Source organism: Thermobia domestica, chromosome 18, assembly GCF_964235325.1.
Source record: "Thermobia domestica chromosome 18, izTheDome1.hap1.1, whole genome shotgun sequence".
Lineage (NCBI taxonomy): Eukaryota > Metazoa > Arthropoda > Insecta > Zygentoma > Lepismatidae > Thermobia > Thermobia domestica.
In genome coordinates this window covers 90272590-90298255 of record NC_137471.1, presented here as the reverse complement: position 1 = coordinate 90298255, position 25666 = coordinate 90272590, and the positions used below count along the sequence as shown (strand labels likewise).

Sequence of the window (25666 nt, the reverse complement as noted above, 5' to 3'; positions counted from 1 at the left end):
TATGCGTTAAAATTCGTTGTATCAGACCAGATTGATATTTGAATTTGTCGGTTATAGTAGCTTTCTTATGTAACAGCATTTTAAATGTTTTATAGTGACGTATCAGTAGCCTTAGATAAGATAGTTGTTATCCTGGGCCCCTATCTTGAAACTGTTTCAGGATTTCTTTTTTACTTTTGGCATACTGTAGTTGAGCCTGAATTTTAGCCAATGTTCTTTGGATTTTGCTTGCTGACAACTGTTTGTGGTTCGCAGGAAGAATTTTGTATTTGAACTTAAAATTATGGATAGTAGAACAGACGATTTGGCAAGAGAAAGTGTTTATATATACATAACAAACATTTAAATTTGAATTGTCATAGTTATACGATCAGGTTGGGAGGGGGGTAAGTCAAGCAGTTGGGGGGTGCGTCATGAACATAAGGGGGTGGGCACCACTGCTATCAGTCTTTGGTTTATACCATCTTCTCGGCCTACCCAACGATCTTTTCTTATGTTTTCAAACTAAACAGGTTCATCCCGTTGTACTTCCCATACGAGCCGTACTTTTTAAAAAAAATAATATTGATTTTAAAAAGCTGTTAATTTCTGATTAGTAGAGACCGGATGTTAGGCAAAATGCCTATTCTTTAATATTAAAGATATGATCAAAAATAATGTTTTAAAATTTATATAGGGGGTTATAGTTTCGATTTAAGCCAATTTTATTTTGCCTATTTTGCCTATTTCGACCTTTACTGCCTAAATAATTGCTTTAGTGCCTAATGTTGAACTATTCTAAGCATTTTCTTCAAAATAAGCCTTCATTGGGAAAATATATAATTTATATAACATAAATAATACACCTATATATACGTATATTAGGTGTTTGTAAACACAAGCACGTGGTACGTTAAAATATATATACAGGGTGAACTTCAAAGATGTGGACATACTTCGGGAGGTGATTAATGATATCAAAAGAAGACAAAAAGTCCTCTTGTATTTTCTCGAATTCCTTGTCGTGAGTGACAGTGGTGCCAACTGGAATCGAAAATCGAATCTTGACAATTGGAATGAAATAGATAGATGTGAACATACCTTGGGAGGTAATTCGTGACATGGAAAGAAGACTAAAAGTCCTGTTGCATGTTGTCGAATTTCGCGTCGTGTACGAGTGACAGGGATGCCAACTTGGAATTGAAAATCGAATACTGACAATTGGAACGGAACCGAAAGATGTGCACATACTTCGAGAGGTGATTTGTGACATGAAATAAGGACCAAAAGTCCTCTTGAATATCACAAATCACCTCCTGAAGTATGTACACACTTTTATGTCTCGTTCCAGTTGTCAGAATTCGATTTTCGATTCCAAGTTGGCCCCCTGTCACTCGCACACGACACGGAATTCCACAACATGCAAGAGGACTTTTTGTATTCTTTTGATGTCACGTATCACCTCCCGAAGTATGTGCACATCTTCCAGGTTCACCCAGTATATATGAAATGCATAAGAAGCTTCCTTGGGTGGCGTGGTGGCTCAGTGGTAGAGCGTTCACCTCTGGTGCTTGGGGTTCCTGGTTCGATCCCATCTCGCGCCAAATGAACTTTGTGATGGACCGTGTGTGGGGGTTTTCTCGGGGTTCTCCCGTTTCTTCCCACTTTCTTCATTCCACCGTTTTCATTCATTTATCAACATCACCGTCTCCTTTATCCTAGCCGGCATAAAACGTGGGACGTAAAACTCCAAGATTTCATTTCATTTGTTTCAAGCTTCCTTTTTATATATACAATAAAAGAAGATATTAACAAACAAGTATGTTTCTATGTTCTTTAAACATTACCTATGACTTGAATCTATTTTTAATGATGTTGAGTATTTATCTTCACTATTGCAAGTTACATTTTAGTGCCTATTTTACTGCCTATTTTTTAAACTTTTAGTGCCTATTTGCCTGCCTATTTTCTAGGATTTTAGTGCCTAAACATCCGGTCTCTACTGATTAGAATATTGTGATATTCTGAATCGCCATTTTCTCCTTGCTCGTCTCCCTTTGATTTAGATACTTAATTTGAAGCAAGGAGAAAAGTATATCCCTGTCATTTTCCGACGCCCTTGGCACACTAAAATGCAGTTTCTCATGAGATCAGCGAAGTTAAGCAGTGTCAGGTCTGGTTAGAGGAAAGATGGTGTGTAAATTACCCTTCCATGTGCCGGCACCTAAAGATGGGTGCAAGAATTCAAGCATGGTGGAAGTCTTAAAGATGAACCTAGGTGAGGGAGACGAAGTGCTTCCATCAAAAAAATATTGTCCTCTTATTTGATATGATCGTGTAAGAACAGCGATTGCCAACTCGTCAGATAACGACAGGCAAAGCGTATCGCAGGAGCAAACAAATCACATTCTGAAAAGTCACTTTGGTTCATCAAAAGTTTCAGTTCCGTGCCTCCCTTGTCTTGTCTCTTAAACAAAAGCACACTTCGGTACACCGCAGAATTGAACTAGAAACTGGACGTAATGTGGAAAATTTTGTGTCGCTATTCATTACCGTGGACAAGTACTAGATTCATCACTATCTGCCCGAAACGAAATAAGTCTAAATAGTGGAATCACCCTTCATCCCCCATCCAAAGAAAGCAAAGGACTTGCAAGGTGATGGTATCAGATTTTCGGGATCCCCAAGGCGTGGTATTGGTTGATTTACGTTCAGAGAGGTCATACCAACAGGATAATATTATGATGACCTTGTTTAAAAGAAAAGCTCAAATCCCCCCCCCCAAAAAAAAAAAAAAACCAAAAATGCTGACTAGAGAAGTCCTTTATCATCATGAGAATGCTCCAGGTCATACTTCAGTAGTTGCCATTGCAACTAGTCGTGAATACAGACTCATTAACCCTTCCATTTGCTCCGAATAATAAAGAAATGGTTGATACGGTCGATACTTTGCAAATGCCGTGTAAGAGCTAAAGATTTTTTTTCTACCAGCAAGAATACTTCAGGGCCATTTAAGCATGTGTGTTCACATACAGGGGAAGTATGTTGAAAAATGAAGTTATCAAATCTGTACTTCTTACAGTTTTCTGAAAGCTCAAAACTTTTTCTCATCGTATAAAGAGGATTAGGACTAGTCATATTAGTGTAAAGGGAGAAGAAAAATCAGAATTATTTCTGAGCGAAACCTGCATGTTTTATACCTCATCGTGAATGCAATGAGCGAACATCTTCATTCGCAAATTTCGTGCTGTATGCATTGTTTTCTGAGTATTTGAAGAGTAATTTACTTCTTGAAATGTAAAAAGAATGAGTCAGGTTAAGTATATAGTGAATGAGTCATTTTAGCGGCATGAGAACGTGAAATTTTAATGTTTTACATTATACGATACGAGATTATTTTTTAACGACTCACCACAGAAAGAACGTAAGCTACGACAATCCATTTGCAGTATGTAACGTTTTCCCAGACGATAGTACTAATGATTTGAATCTGTGCCAGGACAAGCATTGCTCTAACGAAGCACTGTAGTAGTACGTTACAAAAATTGATAATTGAGAAATTTTTGTTGTGGAATCAACTGGGCTGTTTAATCATCCAGATACTTTAGTCCTTCATAATAGAATTGCACAAACACTATAATATGTATTGAACTGAAGAGAGTGCATATGTATATCGTTTCTTTCAAAATGCACATCTGAGGACTCGGGCATTCAGTGTCAAGATGCCCACGTCTTGTGAAATCTTTAAATCCTGGACTTTTTTTAATGCTAACGCAAATCTCAGGCCTCCACCTCTCCGAAGAAAAAGATCATACTTTTTATTTATTTATTTATTTAAAATTGTATACATCGAGTGTTAAGAAATAGAAAATATAGTTATGGAAGATCAGCCAAAGATGTTTTTCGCTGCCTGTTGCCAAAGATGTGTTTCGCAGCCTACAGATTGCGAAAGTGTTAATTAAGTACAGTTATTGTGCTACCGAAATAATTATTAAATTGCGAATCACTGAAATATCATAATTCAATCATTAGAAATACATTTTATTAGTAAAATAAATCATGTTTTTCTTAGTTGATTTATATTTATGTCCTTTGTCAGTTGCGAAGTTACGTAGAATGAAACGTAATTTAAAATGAAATCTGTACCACTGTATTCCGTTTAATGCTCTCCCGCCGAGAAGTGAACACGAGACCTTTTGCACCAAAGGTACGCGCACTAGTTATGGGCCAAGAAGGCTGATAGTTACATGTGTAATATTAGCATAAAGATGTAATTGTATATCAAATATATATTTAGATTGTAATATATTCCGCAACTATTGCAAGTATCAATTGCAATTTTTTTCTTTTTAGCATGGAAAGAAGTATTCTTTGTGTCGAGTACGGAGAAAAGGAAGCTAATGTTGATTTTGATATCAGAAAATCAGCCTAGATAATTCAGCAGTTGTTCGACATTTCACATGGATGAAAATTATTATATCAATATTTTATTAGAGCGAAAGTAGAGTTTCGTTGAGTGATAGCTTGAATTATTCACAATATCCTCTTAATGGAAACGTTTTGAGTGTCACTGGACTAACTAAACTGGAAGGATAAGCCAGCTTTTCTTTTCCCTGGCGCCGTAGCCCCAGGCTTTCCATTTGTGGATGAAAGAATATCGATAAAACTGTTATGAATCACCCGGCAGTCGCTTAAATGTATTTTATCCGAAGCGAAAGCTGTATTTTCAGAACTCTTATTGCTTTACAAATAGTGTTTTGGCTTTTTCAAACGCGCCCTTGGGAGTGCAGAAATCTGGTAAAAGGCGTCGACGGTGAAGTAAGAATATAAAAAATTGTGTAATACATTCACTCAAAATAATTGTGATAATAGTAAGTACATAATTACAGATCAATTGCGTCTATATTTAAAATGAAGTGGATATATTATGTATCTCAAAATAATGTAATGAAAAGTCAAAGGAAAAATTAAAGCTAAAAGTGTTATAATCTCAGTCTTTTCATTGAAATTCATTACATTTATTTCTTTATTTTTACCATGTAAACAAAACAAGCTTTTTATATATGCTTTTAAATAAATTTGTTTTCTACAAATTACACTTCCTTACATTACATTATATTTGTAACATTAAAAAAATAGTTTTTGCAGTATTATATGCTATTCCATCAGTTAAGTCGTTCTTTCGTATAGTGTTTTCTTCTCATGTGTGTCACAAAACTAACACACGACCAATTTTAGTATTGAATTTAGGGGTGCGCATCCGAGTAAAAGTAATTGGATACTTATACTAAGTTTTAAGAATAAGATTATAATTTGAGAAATATAATGACTAAATATTATTTAACGTTAAATGCTTGATAGACATTTTTCATTTTGTATTGCTGTTTTAACATAACATAAAGTTATCGAAAGAGAATGATAGATTTCACAATGAGTCCTTTCGCTGTATTACTGTCAGAAAACAAAAGATAAAGAAACATCACTGATCCTAACAATATTAATATTGTTTAGTTGCGGTCAGTTATAAAACAACGATATAGATTCAGGCAATCCCGAAACTTAGTTTGATCTGAAGTACGTACAATATTGTATAAAGGACCTATCTTAAAACGATAAATTGATCAATTTTAGTTTATTTTTTAGTGCGCTTAAGCAGTAATTGATTTGTTTGAGCTATGTATGGTAGATGCTAATACCCGTATGTCTCCAATTTGAAACTAATGAATTGTTCAGAGATTTCACGCGTAATGCTTTGTGTTTGCTTCCAGTCAATTGGTCGGTACTTTCGTGTAAGCTAATTGCTTAGATGCTTGAAAATATGCAACCAGTTCTGCATTAACCTTCGTTGGATTATGTAATTTTTTCTGGAAAATTATGTTTAGTGAAAGCTACCTTATGTTTTGTAAATGCTATTTTTAGACTTCCAAACTATATTGTGCGAAAGTATGGAAAGAAGTATTATAGTCTTCCAGACCATATTTGTCCCAACTTACGGTTTCAATATCAGAAGGAAAACTGTCAGAGATGATGATAAGGTGATAAGTTATTTTTGACATGGATTCAGCGTCTGAAGAATAGGTACCGTCTCAGCACTTACCCTTCTGAACTTCAGTAATATTGTTTTGGAAATTTATAATCGTTTCTCGGGCTAAACACTTGTTTACGAGGAAGGTTGCACACTGAAACCGAAGACTTTTTTTTTTCCTTAGTATAGAAATAGTACTGTTCAGTGGTGTATGCAGAAGTTTGTCAAGGAGGAGAGGGGTTCAAGTTCCCATGTTTATACAAGGTAGCCCATATTGATGGGACATATTTAAAATGCATTAGTGGAGCATATTGAACACAACATTTATTACCAGCTGTGTGGAACACATTTCCCAAGGGTGTGAGTTTTGTACTGTGTTCAGTGTTTGACCATTACATCTGTTAGATGGGCACCACTTTGACGAGAACAATCATGTTCAGCCCATGGTTTGGCTTTGGGTTTCGGCAGGGATGACTGCTCTCTCTCTCTCTCTCTCTCTCTTCGGATGCTATCCTTCAGTTCTTTGATGGTAGTGGGCTTTGTGGTGTACACCTTCTGCTTTAGATAATTCCACAAGAAATAGTTTGGTACAGTTAAATTGGAGGATCTGGTTGGTCAAATGGATATAACCCTATCAAGAGGTGAGGCGTGTCAGGAAGTGTCGTCGAAGAGTTGTCATCGACACTACTGCAGTATGACTCGTGGCACCATCCTGCTGCATCCACATGTCCCTTAGACTAATCCGTCTCATTTCGGGAATGAAAAATGTTCGCATAGCGGCGACTGTGACTGTCAGTATGTTCATTCAAAAAAAAAAAAAAAAAAAAAATATCACACAGGCATGACTCATTCACTGCACACCATACAGTAACTTTGGCGCTGTGCAATGGCGTGTCGTACAACAATTGTGGATTTTATCTAGCCCAGAATCGACAGTTTCATTTATTGACATAACCACTGAAGTGGAAATGGACTTCGTTGCACGTGATAAGATGTCGCACAAAATCATCACCTTTGCTGATTAGCCAATCACAGGATGTGGTTCGTTGAACCTTTTCTTGGTCAAACAATTTATGCACCATGTAACTGGAGTTGTAAGTCCTTTTCAAGAATTCGCTGCACACTAATATGTGGAATATGCACTTGATGGCGCAATTGCCAAGTTTACTTCTTTGAACCGTGGTTCTTGACATTGGACACGTTCAATGTTTCTTTCACTACGCGACCATCGAGATGTTTTGTTCGCGTTTGTGGTTTCACCAAAGTTGTCAACAGCAGTATAACCTTTCAGGTTGGTATTACCCGTTTCTTAAAATGTTTCAAATTGCATTGTGCTGTGATAATGGAGGTTCCACTACTGAAGAACGCGTTTAAGATCTACGAAATTTAAACGGCGATCTGTGCACAATGATAGAAACGTGTATCAGTAACTCCCATCCTTACACATCTTGTTAAGCTATATGAAAAACAAGCATGACTGTTATTGCTCGCAGTATTCACAATTTAAATATGTCCCATCAATATGGCCACCCTGTATAATTTCAGGTGTTATATATAATAGGGTAAATATTAATTTTTGCGTATCATCTTACTCAAGGAAGAGAGGTTAAAACTCAGAAACGTACGTCACTGGAAAAGAAAGCTGGAGTTTACTGACGTTCAAGTGAAAGTATTATACTTTTTTTTTTTTTTTTTTTTTTTGATAACACTAAACTTTTATATTGCGGCATAATTGAATAATTCACTTCCACCAATACCAAATACATTGTTAGCAAACTAAAATACTAATCCGTTTAACTAGGTAACTAGTGAGTACCGACGTGCAAGGTACTTAGCTTCTGCTCTCTCAATAATGGTTCGAATGTTGACTCGACACATTCCACCAGTTGGCTACCAAATACAGCTGCGGTTGTATTAAGGTCCTGAGCTAATGAACCGACTTGATAGTTTAAGATATTAATATATAAATTAATAAAAAGAACACTTTCACTTAAAGGAGGTTCCATTTTACTTGAGAGAAAACACATGTATAGTTTACTGTTAGCAACATAGAGACGGCTAGAGAGATTTTACTTTTTTCTGTGAACACACGTTAGGGTGAACCAGTTCATTTAAGAAATGTTGAAGAGAAATTAAATCTACAAGGCTGTCACGTTTTTCATTATTGCCACACAGGATTTCAGAAACAAAGCATTAAGTTAATATAGACCATTTATGCCTACACCAGTTTTCAAGAACACCTGATGAAGATGTAATTAGAACGGCATTTAAACGGAGATGGCTTCACATAGTTCTGTGTATGTATTTAGGGAGAAAATATTTAAGTACGCTAATATTTTGCAGATCAATATGCACCCGAAACTTGCGAAAATAAACATCGTTAGCGAATGAGTATTCCAAGTTCATTGCAAGTAATTGATATAAAAGATGAAATCTTTGTTCAAACGAAATTTATTGAAACCTGCAACATGTTCTCCTGTAGGTAAGTTTAGCTGGACGAACGTTATATTTAAGTGAATAATGAAATTCGGTGGAATAATAATGATGATCCTTATAAAGCTGAAATTTTGTTTGTTCACTATATAAACTAGATAACTATAAGGAATAGACCGCAAGCTGTTTTAGAATTTTGGAAATGCGTATCTTAAAGGAAGGGGAAGAGGGTTTAAAATTTGTCAAAATAGAGTGCCATATCTCACGAGTCTCTCACGTTACGCAAATAAAATTTAGTATATAAACTTATTTTAAGAAGTTGACCCATGTTCAAGCGTTTTTGAAAATTCTGCTTGTAAAGGAGAAAGGGAGCAATTTCTAGGACCAGGAGGGTTTCTTACATTACATTTTTATTGAAAAGTATCTCGTATGGGGAAAGAGGTGTTTAAATTTGTCAAGAAAGACAGAAAAGATTACACCGCTTAAAATGCATCTTTTAACATCGCTTGAGTAGAGCTGGATTTTTCAGTTTTTTCAAGTTTAATTTGCAAGCTAACGGAGGGGGAAGGAAGGAAGGAAGGGATTTCAAAGTAATGAAGCTGTCAATTATTTCTCATAAACCTATTCTATCCGTGCGAAGAGTTGAGTATTTCAGCTACTAGGAAACTGGAGAACTTTGTGGCACCTCGGACAATAATGTCCAGCAGAAGTTCGCATAGCATGTGATTGAACAACCAGAGCTAAACGCTCTACCACTGAACCATGATTTACTGCTTAACCTCCATTCAAGTTTTAAGATGTTTGAATGGGTTAAAAAAAAAGTGATGTTTAACGGCTGAGTTTCAAGGAAAAATCTCACGATATCTTGCAAAGATAATGTGCAGAGTTATCTTCATTTCAAGAGTTTGAAGCTGATACTGGTTTCAAGGTTTAACAATATCTACGAACTATATTTTGGGTTTTATATTTTAAATTTTCTTTTTGAAGGTTATGAAACGATTGCGAATATCTCTGCGGTAATACATTAGTCAAACCAAGAGGGATATAGAGGCACGGATTTCCGTATCTTTTCTTTGCTTCAGGTTATTTTGTTACAATATTCCATTAAATGCAATGAATATAGGAAGAACTGAATCACCGCCCCTCCTGTACCCTATTGACTACGAAACAATTGTTTTCTTGTTACTATGAAAAATAATTTTGTTGACATATTAGGGATCTATCTCTTCCTGGAAAATAGTCTATTTATTACATAATATATTTTAACAGCACAAATTGAACTTTATCGTATGCTGTTTTTATCTTCATTTCATATCTAATATTGGAATCTATAATTACTAAATATGCTAATGCTCATTTAACATAGTGAGATTTTATATCAGTATTTTCCTAAATGTGGGAATATTATACTTTGTACTCACAGATTTCTTAGATGAAAACGAGTGATCATTTATGTATGTGATAAATCTCGACAATACTGAAAGTTACTAAGTTTTCCCATTACCTGCATGTATACTTTAGATCAGCTGCTACTTTGCTTTATCGTGACATGCTATTTCCTGGCAAAACATATACACACGTGCTGCACCATTATCCGTTTTAAATCATGCATACATCATGATGGCTACTAATTGAGTTTCATTAACTTGTGCCGGCGTATTGTTTTCGAAGTATTGGTGATGACAGTTGCCTACCATCTGTCCCACATCGTTCGTTGCTGCATTGTGCAAAGGAATAAATTTATTCCGGTAAGCTTTGCTATATCCTATTCTTCGGTTCTATTCCGCCAGTCAAAAAGTCACAATGGCAATCTCCGAAAACTATGAGTGAATCTGAGTTGGTCAACAATCCCTGTGTGGAGCCCGTACATCCATTCATCCACCCCCATCAGTATCCAGTGTCTGTGTCGCTCTTCCGACATATCGATCGGAGTTAACGCGAGGGGTTGGCGAAAAACATAGCAGTTGGTACGCTGGGGGAGGATTTTGTTACGAGACCTAGTTTCATCCCTCTTTGATACTGTCTGGTTTGATGCGTTGACGACTATTTCCTTTTTTATAGATGTTCTAATTACGACATTCCCGAATTGTTCTGGGTAATATTAGGGATACAACTAATCATTCAATTTCATGCAAGCTGGTATTATTATAAAGGATAGTCCTCATTACGAGTCGTGGTAACATTTAGAATGTTCTTAACTACTTACTGACGCAAACAACATAAATAAAAGGAAGCTCAGACTGAAATTCTGAATACATAAATCGAAGCTGGGCGTAAAAAACAAACAATTGTTATGCTTTCCATTACATATTGCAATGAAAGATAAGACTAGGCTGAATAACGTATTTCTGTCACCTCTATTTTTTGGAAGGTAATCCGAGATCGAGAAAAATACGCATTTATCATTGTACTGACTACAGCGATAGAAGTAACAGTATTCGTTTATGGGTCTATAACTAGAGCTTACGACAATTTTCTACAATTCATAATTGTCTGGTGGCTTCTGTTTGTTTTTTTTTTAATGGGGCGCAACATTCAATACTTTTTTTTATCGAAGTACTTTTTTAACTATTGTATAACTTAACGTTCTGAAAAAAAAAATAGCTTCGTAGTTTTCTCACAAATCAGTGCTGATTTCCAGAAATAGGAATTATACAGTTTTGTAGTTAATACCTTAGGTAAAGTCATTGTAAGATCAGTGTGCTGGTGATGGCTAGAGGTTAGTTTTCTTATTTGCTGTCGGGAAGTATCGGGGTTGAATCAAGTGACGGGCTATCCTGACAAAAGTTTGTCTAATTTTTCTTAGTTTACAAAAGGCGACTTCCGAGAGAGAACTTTTTAAAGATATCTTGAGCGACCTCTTTTCGCTTCTTTCCTATTGTTCTTTGTGTTCTAGTGTAAATTAGCTTTAAATGCTGGATTAAAAAATATTAAATAAACCGAAGTATTCGAAATTTAGAAAGACAGTGTCTCCTAGCATTTTGTGGCCGTAAATAAATCAGATCGTGACCTCAACTTCGGGTTTGAAATTTTGTAACTAACAGCAAAAGACTGATTACAAGTATATTAATATTCGAAACGAGAGGATCAGTCTGTTTATTATATCTGCTCGGAAATTCGTATTCTTCCTTCCACTCTTCTCAGTAAAGTATCGCATATGTCCTCTGACGTTTTCGAAGAACTCGAAGAAACACATGTTTTCGAAGAACTTACCGGGAAAATTTCATGCGTCTTTATATAACCAATAGAATTCACACATGTGTACCTTTATTTCTTAATTTATGCACCCAGCTAGCAGGGACGTCATTTAGGGGGCAAGAGGGGGCAATTTCCCCCCGGAGTTTGAGAAATACGTATACTTTAATCGATTGTTTACTAATATACTAATACAAGACGTGAAAGTCTTATGTCTGTGGTGCTCTTGCCCCGCTCAAGCGAAGTCTGAAATGACGCCTCTCCCAGCAAGAACATGATCATTAATCTTAAGTGCACCATTGTTTCATAAAAACATTTTTTGTGAATCGTAGGTACCCTTAGAATCGTAAATCTTGGAAGTTATCCACATTGTTCTCACCAATCTATTAAAAAAAAGTGCTCAAAGTGTGGATATGGCCACCCATCCATCGAACATTCGAGCGAGCTTACGCCAAAGTATTCTTGTAACTTTTACATAAAAAAGAACTTTAAATGCACTAAGTACACTTACTGGATACCTCATAGTTCTGTCAGACGCAATGTATCCCTGTGACCTGTCCCGCTCATTGCAGACCTCCAAGCTGTAGCGATAGATAGTATTTGAGCTCTCGCGTGGTAGAGGTCTGCACGGGCTCGGGTCGACCGTGCGGGCTTAAGGCCGACCCGGCCCGCGGGCCGGACTCGGGCCTACAAAGTATATATCACTTCGAGCCTGGGCCGGTCTCAGGCCGTAAATTTTTAAATATACTGCCATATTTCTCGGGGCTTTTCGGGCCTAACTTTGTAAATATACTGTACAACGATATTTATTGAACCGTTCTTTTTGGAGAGCTTTTAAAGTACAACTTCTAATTGCTGTAAATAAAAATGAAATTTTGCGTTCATTATAAAATTTCTGTAATTCGGGCTTGCTTGATTATCGCATGAGCTCGGGCCGGGCCCGGGCTAAAAATTCTCTACAGCGTGGCCATATGCTTAGGATGAGTTTTCTGAGCGGGATACCCGGCGGAAGCTCACATTGTTCGGATCCTACGTTAAGCTGTAGGTCCATGTTTCATATGATCTTGTTGCTGAACGGAATCTGTAACCTCAAACTTACGGTGACATTCGGTGACTAGTAGTTATTGTGAAGTAAACACTTTAACCGAAACACGTTAAGAGAAATACAAGGTCTCAGAGACCTATAAGTCAGTTTTGTGTTATATTTACTTTGAAATGTATTTAAGGTTTATATATATATATATATATATATATATATATATATATATATATATATATATATATATATATATATATATATATATGGGTCATTTGCAAATAAATTGGCTTTTTGGAGACTAAAAACGGCGAAACTTAAATAATTAAAATATCATTCTCATAATTAGCACTCATCATACGCACTAAAAATATAAACCGTTCATGGTCGAGGCCAACTCATTTATTAAGAATTTCACAATTTTTACAGCAAAAAGGAAAATCCATGCATCAGGAGAATGACAGCGAAGCCAGGAGAATGACATAATTTTTTAAATTTTATGTTTATAACTGGCAGCCAGAGACTCACATAACCTTAAGCGTTAATACAAGGATAATCTTTAACTATAGTTAAAAACTAAGGAGTCAGAGCGTGAAAAAAGTTTAAAATTATATTATTATATAAAAATATGGGGAACATAAAATAATAAAGCGATATGTATGACATAATACCTAGTTTTAATTACAAGATGCATACAAACGTATATAATATATTGCATGTTTTAGAAAATGATATATAACAGTAACATCACAGTCGTTCAATCTAATTTAAATTCACATTTCTATGTGCGAAACTAGGAACAGCAACATGCTAGCTTAAAGAATATAGCCTATGGCACAAATTCTAATTTGAAACTCGACGGCTATAAGACAAGAAGTCTGAAAATAAACATACCGTTTCATCATACAAGCTTTGTTTGTTGGAAAGTATAAATTTAATGCAATTGATATATTTTTCACATAACTTCTATAAAACAAGATCTTATCTAAAAGAGTGTGACTTTTGTCGGTATTCAATAATAAATGTAAGAGACCGATCATTAGCTTTTACAATACTAAAGAAGTAAATGTATTATTAAATTTAAAAGAACTTAACACAGAGTACTTTTTACTATTCTATACTTAAAATTTATAGAACTCACGCTGTCCTTTTACAATAATTTCTGGTTGTGGAAGAACTTCAGTAACTGCATGAACATTACAACTGTAAGTAATACCATTGAGGTTCCTCTTCCATAGTCTCGTGTCTTTATCACATTGAATAAGATACTCAATATTCACTTCACCATCCTTCACATTACTTCTACACAGTGCAATGTACTGAAATGACCTTTTCCTACCCGTTATATTAACGCGAATAAATGTTCCCTCTTTAATGCGTCCCGAAGTAGCAACGTTCGCACAAGATGCATCATCATCACTACTATAAATGTCTTCAACTCTGAGTTTATCTTTGGTTGGAATTTGAGAATTAGAGTACTGGCCTAATTCATAGTGATAACAATAGCCTGTACAATCAAAACAAGACAGCATTCTCATTCTGAGTAATCGTCTGTTACTTGTGTCCTTTTCAGTGACCACTTGATGTACAGACATGGTTCCTTTAAATTTTTTTACCTTTCTCCTGGATAATTTACGCTGCATTTGTTTAATATCATCCGATGATATCTCTTCAATGATTACACTTTGCATGCTCTCTTTTAAACACTTGACTAAAGCTGCTGAGTTTGCAATATCCTTACCCTGTGCTACTAGGTTGTCTGCCACTCGTTTGCACGTGCCTCCAATGCCATCTGGTGCGCCTTTACCATGACCAGCTTCATGATAGTTCCAGGTGGCTTTAGATATGTTTGGGTACATTTCAAAAAAATCACTGCACAAAACACTAAACATCAAGTTATTCCTATATTGAGTAACAGGGCTGTCACTCCAGAAATGGATTATATCTATAGTCGGAGGCAGTTTTTTCATCACTGGTTGAAGATGGGCCCAAATCGCAGGTACTCCATGTAGAAGGTTACTGGACAGAGTACAAAAACTTCGTATATTAATGTTAGACTCATTTTTGTCGCGGGTATAAACGACCACCGTGTGCATTGCCACTTGTTGTCTTGATCCTCCAAAGTTAAATGACTGTATTTCTTCTGAATATTTACACGCATAATTCTCACTAAAATCCATGTGAATTATTGCTTGTCTTTGAGTTATGGTCTCTTTTTGCAATCTCAAACTATTTTGTTGGTGTCTTACTCGAGCCACATGCTTCGAAAATTCATCTACTGTTTCTATTAACTCATTTGCTATTTTTGAAACTGTCGTATTTATTTTTTCTTTAACAACTTTTTTCACCGATTTGACCGATCCATTGCTATCTGTATAATTTTCAGTTTTTGTGATCCATTTTGAATATTCGGCTTCATGATCATCAAATTCCTTGAAAATGATTGTTTTCTTGTTGCATCTTTCACATTCTCTTAATAAACATTGTTCCTCTTGCGAGTCACAGCAAATTGTTTCTAACACCGAGTCTGGTTTTGACACATCTAAACAGCCATATGCATAGAGAGCTTTGATTAACATTTCCATATTTGAATGCTTCACACATTTGCACATCTCTCTTTCACCTATAGTCATTTTCGTCACCCATTTTGGTCGGTGCCGGGTGAACGTGCTATAGCTAATATATTTCCTTCCCGGGTTATCTCTCAAATACTTTGTATATAAGGTGGTCATGTTATCTTCCAATACTCTTCGTTGATGCTTTCCACACTTAGAACTGACATAATCCTTTTTTCCTGGGAATATTCTACTGACATTGTCTTGCTCGTAAAACGAGATGATATCCTGTTGAAGCTTCAGAGTAGCTGTCTTGCGCACTCTGGTATTTTCTGCCTCTAACATTTTTACGCGCCCTCTCTTCAGAAATCTAGCTGCGGACAACATCCGATACTTTTTTAATATTTTTCCTCTGGTTATTAAGTGTAACATTCGTTTTTTTCTCTCCGAACCCCCACCCTTCATTGTCTCAACTGATTGTGTTAACTGTTGATTAATAACTTCACCAAAGAGAAGTCCTTTTCTTATTTCACTTTTATTTCTTGAAGCTATGAGCTTTCCTACTTTCTTTCTTGGAGTTAAAAATGATTCTTTGTTTGAGCTAATTTCCCTAGAAGATTTAGTTTTCAATCTTTGCAGCCGTTTCTTGTATTTATCCAACTTTCTCTTCAGACATTTAATCACTTCATCTTTTACTCTCAACTCGCGATTTTTTTCTCTTCTCACTTTCTTTTTCTCCTGTTCTGTTGTCTTTATAATTTCTGCTACAATTTCTGGGGAATGTGGAACATCCTTCCGTTCCGAAGCGCTGTCTGGTGGGATAATATCACAAGAAATAGTCGTATTAATTGCTACTCTCCGCCTTTGTCTCATTCTTGCTGTGTTTTGACGCCACTGTTTTCTCTTCATTCGCTTTTCCCTTTCTGACATTTCTTTGATGAGTTTAACCTGTCCTTTCTTCCGTCTTCTTTGGTATTTCATTCTGGACTTTTCTTTCAATTCTGCAGCGAAGGAAGGACACTCCGCAGCTTTTTGCTTCAGTCTCTCATATCTTCGACGTTCAGCTTCCCTTTTTTTCCGAAGACGCTCTTCATTACTTTGCTTCTTTCTCGCCATCTGCAAGTGACAAGGAAGTCCACTTCAGATTCCTTATAAGTAACGTCTGAGTGCTCTGACTCCTGATCACGTAGCAGTTGCCATTCTCCTGGTTAGTCGGTCATTCTCCTGGCACGAAAATGCCAGAAGAATGACTGCGTAATTATGACAGGAGAATGGCATTTCGGTAACATTTCGTTAAAATCTTACATCGTATTTACCTGTTACATGAAATGATGTACTCATTTTAAACATATATGTTTTGTCTCTCTCAAGAAAGCTAATTAATTTATATATTGTAAAAAACAAACTAAAGTGACTTACCAGAAGAATGACTGGAAATGCTGCAAAGAATCACACACCTACTTCGCAGTACACTTACTCAGAAACTGGCTGACGCAACACGCAGGTTGAACAGTGTTGCCAATATCACAGATATAGAAGGTACTATCTGTATAAAAATGAACTCTTACGATTTTGTACATGTAATCAAATGTGATCTTGAAAGAGAAGAGAAATCACCCAGGAGAATGACAGAAATTTTAAGGACAGAGTTTGATGTTATAGAAACTATTATGAAAATAGTTTTTTTGCTTTCTCTTTTTGAATTGAAAAAGTGCCATATATTTCAAATATTGTATGTGAAATTTATGAAATAGAATTGACATCAAAAGAAAATATACAAGAGTTATTAGTAATAATTGTACATAGGGACACCCAGGAGAATGACATTTCTATTCATCTTTCATCTCAAAATATATTAAATCATTACGAACTATGTAAAAAATACCGATTACCAGATTGATATACTTATAAATAATATGTCTCTCGAAAAGAACTCATTTTTAAAAACAATTTTTTAACCTACTATTGAAAGACTTCAAAAGGCCAATCTATTTGCAAACGACCCATATATATACACTGATATATGAAAGTGTGGAATAAAAGAACCTCATAAATTAAACTTTCCCGAGCAACCAGGAGTGCCACCATTGTGTTTTAAAATTTAGCACTGGGTCTCAGAGACTCATGTTTCGGTTAGTGTTAAACATTGTGTGGCTTTCTAAATTCCCCTATTCATGTTTCTCCATGTTTTTCTCAACCTTGAAGAACCTCTAGTCTGTTTTACACATCAGCGACCTGCTTTCAAATCACTGCAGTGCGATCGGCAAATTCCATAAACCTTTACCAAATGTGCGTTTATAAAATTTTACTTTTAATTCCTTCGATAACCGTTGCGATTCAGTTGAAACCCGTAAGTGGAGTAAGTGGTGACTGATAGTGAAACATGATGCTACCGTTTCAACCGTTTGGAGCCCACAATGACCGGGACAAGTCATTTGCATCATCCTACTCATAAGTCAAGTGCTTCGGCTGGATGGTCGTCCGGTGCCATTCTCAACATTCAACGTTCATGTGACATCTTTCGCGAGCTCCAAAGGATCAAAACAAAGCTGGGGAAGCAGTCACTGGACATGCTTATATTCAACGATAATGCACGCCCACATTCTGCCGACATAATATGGACACTATACAGTTTTGGTTGGTATCTAAAGTCATCTACAAGTCCTTTCCTGTGTGACTATCGTGGACCCGTTGAAGAAGCCGTGGAGAATGAGTTCCGCCTCTGATCAAGCAGTTAGTAATTGCTTAAGAGTAGTTCAAGAGCAGGTAGCATCCTTCTTTGCTGAGACTGTTGAGAAAATTATTCAGTGTTAGGTCAGTTGCACATATGATGGAAATGCTTATCTGCGGACTTTTCGAAATGTCATAAGTAGTATTTCGTTGTGATATAGTACATGCTATACAGCATGTACATTGTAAGTTTATACACTCAGTCTGTTAGTTGAACAATCCTTATAAGAGTGGACATCAAAATTCAGAGTTTAGACGCGAGACTGCAAGAAATGAAATTTTCCAAAAAGCGTCTTCCAATTTTCGTCTCACGCCCATTTCTAGAAAAAGATACATTTAGTTACTGTGATAATTGTAAACAGTAGGAATACTAGACTAATAAATGGGAACTTCCGAACAACCGAGTTGTTGGTTCGAAAAGGAAGAAAGAAACAAAGAAAAAAAAGTATACGATATGTACTATTTATATTGAACCTAATAAGTTGTATGGTAGTTTTGTTTCATGTATTTTTGTTGACCGTTTTTCAATCGTATAATTCTAACCTGCATCCTGGAAACGTGAGTGAAAGGGTATTTAAACATAATGCTGCTTTTTCACACATTATGTTGGCTTGAACCTTCAGTTTGCCGAGGATGCAATATTGAGTAGTAACTTGACCTCTCAACATATTAGTTGAGTATTACCAACTTAGTTGATACACTATTCAGTTGTACGACTCAGAAAGTACGGAAGTAGTTCGTTAAAATTTTTTAAACACTATTTTCAAAGTAAAATCGAGTAATCGATGATAATGTTATATAGTAGCATCGTTATGGGAGTACACATTCAGACCGAAGTAAATAGAGAATATTAAGGAAACTATCTTCAAAAGCGAGAGCACCCAACAAGTAATTTTAGCTTCTTTTTTTCGCGCCATAAAACATCTAATCTCGGCTTTGTAGGAAAAAGAAGGAAACTAAGATTGCATCTATCATCGAGTGTGATTACATTTTCTACTTGAAATATATCTGACGCCCCTGTAATGAGTAAAGTTATTTGAAACATCAGTGTGGTTCGTGTGTCGTGAAACACTGAGTTAATGAAAGGCAGCGAAATAGCAGGCATAAACCAAGTGGAATTTTCTGTATGTCACATATTTGTGATGCTTTCATTGCCAACAAATCTCGATATTCGGTGTATAGAGAGGAAGGAAAAGTGTAATATTACTAAAGTGTTTCTGGCACAACCTCCACACCCTTGCTAGTTTGTTAATTGGATAACCTTATCTCAGCTCGTTCCCCTCTGTTTGTTGTCCACCCAGCATTGCGGTCGATTCTAATTGCGGTTGCGTATGTCTGGAGGGTGAACGTCTTTAACTGGTGTTTTGTCATCATTTACTTACGTTACAAGCTTACTTTAATGTATTTAAACTCATATTAACAATGAAGTTTAAGTAAAATAAATTCTCTTTCCCACGATACTCATTTTTTCTTTAAATGTGCAGATAAAATAGTAAATTAAAATATATATACGCAAATATGGTTGCGAACCAATCCGCATTATTTGATTTCTCATATTTGAAAGTTTACAAACACACCTATGGATCAATGTTTCCTGCAGACTCCCATACTGATATCGAAGAACCCCACCACCACCACCACCACCACCAAAAATGTACTAGGAAACACATTTTTATAGGGCGTTGTGTTCCGTAATTTGGTAGTTAAATTTGCCACCTATTGCCCTTCCCATTTTAAAGTACTCATCAGATTTCAGTTCAAGAAACAAATTGGAGTGTATATAGTAAAAACCGGAAATTTCCAAAACTTTTTTTTTAATAAGGAAAAGGCATTTATTTATTGCAGGAACGTTATTTCAAACTAGAATTTCAATAGGTCATAATCTGTATTATAAAACAGGTTACTTCAGCACAGAGGTTGATTCAGTTACATCGAACCGAATTTGTGTGCCTCTTAAGTAGTAAATGTCATGTTTCCACTACTGGTTGTGTTCGATCTGCAGACCACGTCTATTGACTATTGCATTGAAGTTTCCACTGCAGGATACTACGTTGCAGCTGGTTCAAGTATTAAATCCCATTCCTCTTTAGAGACTTTCCACAGGCCGGAGACTGTGCGAACTTGATGGAATAGGCACCGCTTGAAGAGTCCTAAAGCATAATAGTCCATTAGCATACCATCTGGACTCTTGACACTAATGTAACAAGGAAATTGCAGCAATTCCATTTTCCTGTTCCATACTGCGAAAGAGTTCCATTGATGTTTTCGCCGTGTAGTTGGATTCTTTAACCTGATCCACGTCTTGCCCATACAATACGGAGATTTCATGCTGGTACATTTAATCAGGACATGAGTGTGGTAGCACACAGCATTGATTTTGACACTTCGGTCGACCTTTCGGAGAGAGTTTGCCCCTGTACGAGAAGCTGGCCACAATCATGAATCTTTTTGAGAAACTCTGCAGTGATGTAATGGCACAAACTTTACCACAGTCTGTGAGGTAAAACTATGCCTCATCAAGGGTAATAACAAACTTCCAATCTCCCGCGAGATATTTATACACCTTTGTGCAGTTCTTTTTTCACTCAGCCGCATGACACGGTTTCAGGGCGTGCACACTGCTCTTACGAACGACCAGTAGGTATAAATCCCTGTGAACGGTGCGATTGATTGTAGCCTACAATGTTCGGCATTTGCTGGCCATTGCACACATTGTGCGTGGGGTTTTCGGAGGTCCCCATACGCCGAATCACATGCAATAGCGATGGAGCCCTCTTCATGGGAGGTCGGTTCCTAGCTGCTCGTGTCGGTGTGGTTTGCCCAGAACTTATTTCCGTACAAGACGATTCACAGTGGCACCATCTTCACGTAAATTTCGCACATTAAAATTTCTATAATGCGTGACGTCGTAAACTTACCGACGGAAAGGCCCACAATGAACTACTTCCAGAATCTTCAGTTTCGGCGGCATCAGACTGTGCTCGACCACATTGCTCTACTGCGTAACTAACGATATACTATTGCTTGTCTCGTGGCAATCTCACAGCAATCGGTTGCGCATGCACGTTATAGTTGTACATTGAATTCTCCTCAATGTAACTGAATCTAGCTCTGTAAATGTGCGATGATACGTTAAGTAAATAATAGAAAACCTGTAATCTCTGAGCATGGATTTTGAATTTTATCTCCTTCAGTTTCTTGTGCTTTATCACACGTATAAAAGATAAGGAGGGAAAATGTTTCACATGTATTCTTCTTTAGTTTATATTCTCGTAACAATAGTCGAGACAAGAATTATTTTTAAAAAATGATACGAGACTAGAAACTTAGAAGCGTTCGTAGCTGGTATTAGTCCACCTAAGTCTTGCATCTCACTATTCTAGCATTAAATGATTCATAGTATAAAAATATAAAGTGATTGTGCGAACACAATGAAGAGCGTTTATTAGCTTTTCAAGATACACGAATCATTACGCGTGCGCAATATACTCAATAATAAATATGATTTGCTCAGGGCCGGCCTTAGGTGGTGCGAACCCGATTGGAAACATTTTGCGGGGCCCCAGGTTTACAACTGACTTGCACCAAGGTCTGTAGAACATATATGTATATACATATATAAAATATGACTGAATAAAGCATAAAACCTGCGTATAATTTCTTATAAAAAGTCGTCCTTACTGAAGGCAATACTTGAATTAAAGAAAATGAACTCATCTTCATTGTTTCGGTAACACTCAATGATATACGATAATATTTTACCTGATATTTTATTAACATGTACTATTTCTGATTATGTTATTCTTTCAAAAATCACTGACTTCATATTTGAGATACATTGTTTATATATTGATCACTGAAACTTACCTCAGTTATATTTCAATGATATAATAATTGTAAGTCCCTATTAACTGTTTTCACAGCATGGAAACGCACACGAGTAGTTTTTTTTTTTTCAGAAAAAATGTTCCGGGGAGTCTCTCACAGTATTCCGGGGACACCGATGGTACTATTCTATTTATATTATAGACGTATTCTTTTGGTTTCCTCTGGGGAGGGGGCAGTGCCTCCCCAAGAAACATGTCTTTAAGAAGCACAGACTGTGAAACAAATAAACGTAAATCTGTCGTTACGACGGGTGTGCTTCAGCATTCTCCTGCACATAGGTTACACTAGCGCCCTCTTTTGATTATTTTTGTTGCTTGCTTGTTAGTAAGATTAGTGAAGAAGCAAGAAATAAAGGAGAAATCTATTGCACCTTAATTTAAAACTATCGATAACAAGTAATAGCAGCCACGGATTAAATTTTATATATAGTTTCAGTAATAAACTTCGTAACACTGATAACACACCTACGAATTTCAACTTTCAAAAATATGCAGATATAAAACAATGCAACCCTTACTAAATCAAACGTCCTGAAAACTAAAATGCAGTCAATTTTTTCGTATCACCCTCAGATTTTCCGCTATAATAATGATTAACTGCTGACAGCAAAGTAGTATCGTCGCTTCTTGTACACAACAATAGAACAGCAGATGGTCTTATTAAACTGGTACTCTGAATATTTTCTTGCCAGGTGTGATCGGACAAGTAATTAGGAGGTTAAAGATATATTACCCGACCGTTAGGTGGTCAGACTGGTTCCTGGAAAGATTAGAAGGGTTTCTAGAAAAGTTGAATGACCTGTATCACGTAATTTCTTTATAATGATCGTTTCTATAGGAAACAATGTGTGTCGGATCGTATGCCAAAGCATACTCGTAAAAATGTTCTGAAATACTAAAAACTCGTTAATTATTTATTCTTTCGATTTGATATGAAGCTGATTAGAACACCTATGCAGTGATCAAATTATTTTTTAATTGGTTCGATGCTAAGGCATACTCCGTAGAACAACTATGCTGTGATCATATTAAAAATGAGGAGAGAACAAACTTTATTCATGCAGGACATATCTTTATTTTTAATTCAATTATTTGCTTAGCAACTTGTATTTTGAGGGATCGTATGCATAGCGTACTCGTTGTTAAGAACTTCCGGAAACTCTTGATACTTGTACATATACAGAGCATGGTTTTCGTAATCTTTTGCTGTTGAACTCAAGCGACGAACTGAGCTTTCCGCGCGCTTTTTGGAAACCTGTTGGGTAAGAGTGAATGACGACGTTGTCGGGTAATGACCTTACAGGTACGTGTTAAAACATGAAGACAAATACAAAAGAAGATCGCCACGATGGGTAGACATCACAGAATGTCGACATAGTAATAGAAAAAAGTTTGGTGCCGCGAATGGTGAACACGTGATTACCTTGAGGATATGAAAATACTTTAAATACGGCTTATAGCGGGAAATATATATAGAGACATCATGCATTCCTTTGAGAAAGAGGAACCTTGCGATGCTAACACTGAAGCATTATCTGATGATGAAATAGAAATATACGAAACATCGTCAGATGAATATGATGCAATAGAATCAATAGATTGATGCAATAGAATCACCAGTGCTAACAGTTTTACCAACTCCACCACCATCTCCAGTTGTTATCAAGAACATCACGATTTCGAGATTTAGATTGTTGTAATAGTCAAAAAGTGGATCGTGAATATATCAAGGAGGCTATTGAAAAATGGGGTTTCAACGACACATTAATGTGCGACGGATGTAGAGAAGGATCTTTTCACGATTTTGCTCATGATTGTATGAATGTTGCCCCAAAGTCATTGGAAACCGTGCTTGGAGTATTATAGCATGACCTAGTGTTGAAGATGTTTCACCTGTATGCAACACGCATATTATTGGGATATTAACAAGAGAAAAATTCTATTAAACGTATGCGGAAGATAAGAAAAAGAAGATAAATGACGTTTCTGCGTCGATATTTTTGGAGTTGAAATTAAGAAGGCTGCCTTTCCTTAATGCTGTTACCACCACTCGGTTCAGCAAGACTTCTTTGTAATACAATAGTCTTGAATGAATATTTTAGCTCTTTATTTCTCTTTTAAAATTTATATATTGTATTTATTTTTAAAACAACTGCTTAGCAGACAAGGCGAGGTTCTCCACGATCATCTACGTACGCTGACGTGAATGGAAATCCCAGCACGCGCCAAATGCACGTTATATCAGTTCCTATAATGTATCGCGCCACCGCTACTAGCAGACACATCTAGCGGCAGAATCTAAATTACAGGTTAGTTGGGCGGTGGATGTTCTTCAGTGCACACGCATCTGACAGTGTTCCGTATAATGCTATATTTTAAGGTGAGTATAATACTGTTTATTGCAATAAATAGTATTTATTACGTTTTCAATGCATAACAAAGCGTCAGCACATTCGCTATTTCAATCTTAATGTGTGGAATTAATTATTACTAACAGAAGCAAGACATGTCTTCCATGCGCTAGGTTTCTCTCACCCACAAGATAGAGGCATTTTCAATACCGCCATAAATATGCATGTATGCTCTGGTAATCTTAACATTAAGTTGAACTATTGGGCTAAATACGGATATTAATGCCTCCTCTCAGTAAAGCAAAAGCTATTTAGTTGGGGGACCCTACTAGCATCAAACGCGGGCATAACACCTCGCAGGATTGCAATAAGTATTCAGTAGGGAATGTTTAATAGCAAGAAAGACGTGCATAAAGCCCCGTATTTCAGTAAAGCAAAAACTAGTTGGGGAACCCTGCTAGCATCAAACGCGGGCATAACCCCTTCTCGCAGTATTGAGTAAATGTTCAATTTGGAATCCTATTTCCAAAAAGACTCAGTGAATGGTCTTCGGTGAGGCAAAAGTCCAGGGGAAACTACCTAACAGATACGGGCATAGAGGCCGTTCCCAGTATTGCAATAAACGTTCAGTTTAGAATCCTATTACCAAAAAAGACGCACTAAATGGTCTTCATTAAGGGAGAAACTATTTTGTTGGGGGACCCTACTAGCATCAAACGCGGGCATAACCCCCTTCTCACAGTATTGCAGTAAACGTTTAGTTTGGAATCCTATTACCAAAAAGACGGAGTAAATGGTGTTCGGTGAGGCAAAAGTCTAGGGGAGAGTACCTAACAGATACGGGCATAACCCCTCTCAAGCAAAGCAAGAAGTGTTCGCTTTGGGAATGTTTAATAAAATACGGACCGATAATTCTTGCGTCATGGAACAGTTCCCCGATCATTACGTATCGCAGAATTTACAATTGCAATACTGTTCCACTGGAAATCCAAAGGATCATGCCTCAGCTTTCATGAACAACAATAAAGGAACGTGTTTCTTTCGAGTATAAGAGTTTGGAAAGTTTAATAGGAAAATACGGACCGCTATTTCTTGCGTGAAGGAACTAGTCCCCGTCCATTACGTATCGCAAAATTTACACTTGAGATACTGTTCCCTCGGAAATCCAAAGAGACCATGCTTCAGCTTCCACGATCAAAATAAACGAGCGTGTTTCTTTTGAGTTTGTGTAGAAGTCTCACAAATTTACAGGAATCCCTACCCATCCACGTAGAAAAAAAGCGAATTCAATTTCTTGACGTACATATCAATTTCAGGAAACTGCCCGCCGCAAGCTGAATCCTCTGTTTTTCCCCTCATCTGTGCCCTATTTTCTACACCTCTCAGTATTGAAACACTTTCGAATACATTTAAAGCACTTTCAAACCTTTAATACTAATTGATTTTTCAAATACTGCGCAATATATCTATTATAA

The 25666-nt window shown here is 36.5% G+C and overlaps 1 protein-coding gene across 4 annotated transcripts in view; it reads left to right on the top strand.

Moving 5' to 3' along the window:
* Positions 1-25666, top strand: part of Src64B (Tyrosine-protein kinase Src64B) — a 371393-nt gene that overhangs the window by 194324 nt on the left and 151403 nt on the right. The window contains exon 1 of one of the 4 annotated variants that reach the window (XM_081745059.1): positions 24081-24220. The exons of the other annotated variants lie outside the window; for them this stretch is intronic. The gene's annotated coding sequence lies outside the window, so the exon portion shown is untranslated. Of the gene's footprint in view, positions 1-24080; positions 24221-25666 lie in introns of those variants that run through there. 4 annotated transcript variants of the gene reach the window in all.